Below are 5164 nucleotides of genomic sequence, written 5' to 3' on the forward strand. Positions count from 1 at the left end.
ATACCAAGAAAAAGAGCGAGAAAGCCACCACGAGAAAGGAGGAGCTGGGGGGGAAGGAAATGGGGCCAGGCCTGGGACAGCTGCCATACTGAGCCTGCTTTTGACAAAGGCCTCTTCCTGCACTGAGAGGGACCTTCAGCTAAAACATGAATTTACACGGCAAGGAAGTGATCCTGCTGGCCTGTGGGCCCAGTTCCTGAGCTTTTAAAGACGGAAAATGTTCAGCTTTTCAGTGTTTGACTCGGAAAGCCCTAAATCCCTCTGCCTTCTCAGATTAATAAATGATATTTGCAACTGGATACTGTGATACTGGAACTTCTCCCATCTCTTATCCATAAAAACCTAATTGTAAAGCATTCACTGAATTCGATCCTCTGATGAGACAATGAAATTTCAAAGGATCCATAAAGAGAGGCAGAAGAAAGCCTTCAGTACACAGTCCTATGTGCTCTGAAAATCTAACAGTATATGTGTAATTGTGTCTTCCCCAGCAGTAGGAGAATGGGCGGGGCACTGGCAGTAGGAGAGTCAGAAGGACAGGAGACTGACCTAATGAATATAAGGGTGAACGTTGAACCCTAATTCCACAGGGCAGCCACTCACGACAAAATCCAAGGTGTTGTCCTAATCCTTCTTGATACTGATGGTTAAGCAGTATCTTTTCCAGCTGTCACATAAACTGCCTGACTGCGGTCAGTACACGCTAACCCAGGATTTCCCTAGCAAAGCTCCCACCAAATCCCATTACATCAAAATAAGTATCAACATATTCGGAGGATTTGTACACCCTTAAGTGAGGTCTCTCACCTCACATTGTCACAGTCTAGGCATCTAAAAAAAGTGAATCCAAGGGGAATTGAAAAACTGGATGATGAAACACCTCCCACAGTGCAGGGTTAGAAAGCTATCTGTAGCCTTCAAGCAGCAACAAGGTGTTTTGTTGTGTTGAGTTCTGTTGTGCTTTTTGGTTGACTCAGACCTGTGTGAGAGAAATGGAACATGAGTCTTGAAGCCAGTCCTGAGTTTTACTCCACACTCTCCTATTTTGTGACGTTAAACCTAACACTTAACTACTTAGCGCCTTGGTTCTCTGGGGTGGGAATAGGGGTAGGAGTGGGAATAATACTTCTTTTGGTTTATAGGTTTTTAGGCTCATGATTGTTATTATCGATGACATTTGTGTTTTGGGAGAGCTGCTGTGTTCTCCACAAAGTCCCTGTGATAGGCAGAAGATCTGAAAAGCCTGCCCTGCGCGGGTGAGGCACTGCGTCACTAGGACCTACACGGCTACAAGAACCGGAAAGCCATATTTGCTTATCCTGACTGGCAAGTGACGCAACATCCTCATGAATAATTCACAATGCCTCAGGTGTAAACACAGATATCATTTAAAGCAACCGAGTCATTTCCGAAGTGTGCTTCAGTGACTATCAACTATAGATTCCTTCTTAGCAGCAACTTCTGATTTCCTAAATAAATCTTCCGTCTCCCAAAAAGAAGACTGAAAGCACATCTCTACTTCCCCATCAAGGACAGTCATCTCTGAGAACGGACAGGGAGGCCCCAAGAGTACTGGTCAGTGACAGTGTCCCACAGGGGGACCTACTCCTGTTGCAGGTACATTCTCACAATGGAGACACTCCCAAACCCAGGGCCCGGGCAGACAGCTGGGGTCACACTCATTTCCTGCCTGCAGTCTGTTTCACTCCTTCTAGGCCCCTTCTGCAGGAGCCCAAGGATGCAGCTGTGTTTGCACTAACATTCCTGCAGGGGGGGAGAGAACATCGCTGCAAGGCAGTAAGAGGATGATCATTAAAACAAACAATAAAATGAAAATTTCATCAGCATTTTCAAAATAGGAGTTTTCAACTAGCAGCATTTTGCACAGAGCTGGGACAATTCCATTTTGGCAGACATCCTAAATCCTTTGAAGCCGGGAGACTACCCATGTCCTTTCAGGAGAGGAGCCTGGCGGGGAGTTCGGGGAGCTGGCCAGGAGAGGCTCATGGCCTGGGTCTTCCTTTTGCTGTGAGTTTGAACTATGCTGCTTTTGCAATGAGATTTTGAGCACTCTGAAGGATCATGCCTCTAAGAGGAAGATAGGAAGGAGAGGGGACGTTCACTGGGCCAAATTGGGCCAATCATCTCTGCTTTGCGAAATCAGACAAATCCAAGCCAACTGGCTCCTGGGAAGAAGATGTCTCCAAGCCAGACAGGACAAGGCTGAAACAAAAGCTAAAGAATTCAAAAGGCACAAAGGTAAAAGCCAGCCCTAAGGGCTAGCCAGCTCTCCTTCAGCAGAGCCAGTCAGGCCAGAGAGCAGAACGTCCAGGGTTCAGAGCTGGCAGTATAAAAAAAGAAGGGAAATGGGAAGAGGCCAGGGAAGGGGGAGAGCTGGAGAAGACAAAAGCCCGGGAAGTCTCCCGGATTTTTCAAAATGACCTTTGGTGACCACAGTGAGTAGCCAAGAGACCAAGTTGTCACAGATGGAGTGAGGTCCAGTCCTAAGAAGGCAAATGTCTTTACCTTCCTAACAGCCAGAGTCTGCAGCCCAGCTGAACTGTGGCAGAATACAGGGACAGAAGGCCACTAAATGCGGCTCACAGCTGGTGCAGACCGGGAAACCCAAGGCCCCCTCTGTAAGGGGAGACACGCCCAGGTGAAGGCCTGTCAACCAGAAATCTGCCAACTGCTTTTCAATTTGTTTTGTGTTCCTCAGTTTCCTTTTCAGGTAGGTCATATGTTTAAAAACTGATTTTCATTTGGGAGGCCGAGGCTGGCAGATCACAAGGTCAGGAGTTTGAGACCAGCCTGGCCAATATAATGAAACCCTGTCTCTACTAAAAATACAAAAATTCGCCAGGTGCAGTAGCACAGGCCTGTAGTCCCAGCTACTCAGGAGGCTGAGGCAGAAGAATCGCTTGAACCCGGGAGGCTGAGGTTGCAGTGAGCCTAGATCGTGTCACTGCACTCCAGCCTGGCAACAAAGCAAGATTCCGTCAAAAAACACAAAACAAAACAAAACAAAAAAACCTGGTTTTCAATGCGCAGAAAACATTAAAAAGTGGACAAAGGACATGAACAGACACTTCTCAAAAAAAGACATACAAGCAGCAAACATATGAAAAAATGCTCAGCATCACTGATCATCAGAGAAATGCAAATGAAAACCACAGTGAGACACCATCTCACACCAGTCAGAATAGCTATTATTAAAAAGTCAAAAACAACAGATGCTGACAAAGTTGTGGAGAAAAGAAAACATTCCTATGCTATTAGTGGGAATGAAAATTAGTCCCGCCCCCCACCCCCCCACCCCACCCCACCCCCCACCCCCCCGTGGAAAGGGGTTTGGAGATTTCTCAAAGAACTAAGCCTAGAATTACCCTTTGACCCAGAAATCACATTACTGGTTATATACTCCCCGCCCCACAAAAAAATAAGCATTCTACCAAAAAGACAAATGGACTCGTATGTTCATCACAACACTGTTCACAACAGCAAAGACACAGAATCAATGTAAGGACCCATCAGTGGTGGATTGGATAAAGAAAATGTGGTACACATACACCACGGAATACTATGCAGCCATAACAAAGAATGAAATCATGTCCTTTGCAGCAACTTGGATGCAGCTGGAGGCCATTGTCTTAAGTGAGTTAATGCAGAAACAGAAAACCAAATAGCACATGTTCTCACTTGTAAGTGGGAGTTGGACACTGGGGACTCATGGACAGAAAGATGGAAACAATAGACACTAGGAGCTACTAGAGGAGGGGAAGGGAGAGAGGCAATAGTTGAAAAACTCCCTATTGGGTACTATGCTCAGTACCTGTGCAAACAGTTCTGTTGCACCCTAAACGTCAGCATCACACAATATACCCTTGTAACATACCTGCACATGTACCCCCAAATCTATAATATAAAAGAAACCTGATTTTTTTCTGATTACTATAGCAATATAAGCAATATACATTCTCAGCAAAAAGGAAAAATTCAATATTAATTACCTATACTCTCCTCCACCTCCTGAGATAACCCTTGTTTATACGTTGGTGTCTACTCCATGTTTCTTATATATCTATACAATAATTATTGTCACAAGTTCAAAATCATAATGTACAATCTGTTTGTAACCTTCTCTTTCCACCCAAAATATCATGATCACTCTTCTTTGTGGCTTGTGTCTCAATCAACACTTATTTATGATAAATGAAATGCACTAAAACTAGATTTGGCCAGAGGGAATTCATCATGTGAATTAGGGACCTCATAGAACCCAAGAAACAACAGCTGGGACACAGGCTAGCACCAGGATACCTCCCTGACACCCCAGGGCACGGTGTCCTCTCACTGTGTCTGCTCAGCAGTGCTCTCTCTCTGCAGCCCAGGCCCCTGCTTCCGTGTGTAGCAGCAGGCAGTGGCCACACAGCCCACCAGCTCCACTGGGCTTCTCTCATCCTGAATGCAAAACACCAGCCTACTAAACTCCCAATTCCAAGTGCCCAAGGTCCATAATCCGACTGGCTTGGTTCACGTCATCTGCGCACCCTTGAAGTAATCAGCCATGGCTGGCGGGAGTGGGAGAGGCAGGGAATTGGTGCGCAGGCCATTAGAGAAATGGACTCACTTACAAATGTTATTTACTGTTCCTTCAAAGGATATGCCAGGAAAACAGCCTGTATTAGTCAGGGTAGACTAACTGCTATTTACAGACAACCCAAAGGCTTATTTCTTGCTCGCGTCCCAGTCTACTGTGGACCAGTAGGGATGACTGGGGACGGGTGTGGGGGTCAGGAGGGTCCTTCAGAGACCAGGGCTCCTTCCATCCCTGGCTCCCCTATCTTGTAGGGTCTTACAGTCCTCTACTGGACCTTTTGAACTCAAAAACTTAATCATGTCTGATCCATTTGCTTCCAGACAGCTCCATTTGCAAAGCAAACACTCTCAAGGTTCTTTCCTAGACATAATTACAAAATGTGCTTGATTTCGTTGTTTCCTCCCTTACCCTCCCGCCTCTCTTGTTCTCAGCGACTGTCTTGAGACTATGTGGAATAGTAGACTTGAATGGGACAGCTACATCCCAATCTGACTTTCTGCTACAGGACTAAATCACTTTCTTCGATTGAAACTCATTAATGGGTCTCTGTCTCAATGCTTCCCT

This window comes from Chlorocebus sabaeus, chromosome 1 (assembly GCF_047675955.1).
Source record: "Chlorocebus sabaeus isolate Y175 chromosome 1, mChlSab1.0.hap1, whole genome shotgun sequence".
NCBI classification, from domain to species: domain Eukaryota; kingdom Metazoa; phylum Chordata; class Mammalia; order Primates; family Cercopithecidae; genus Chlorocebus; species Chlorocebus sabaeus.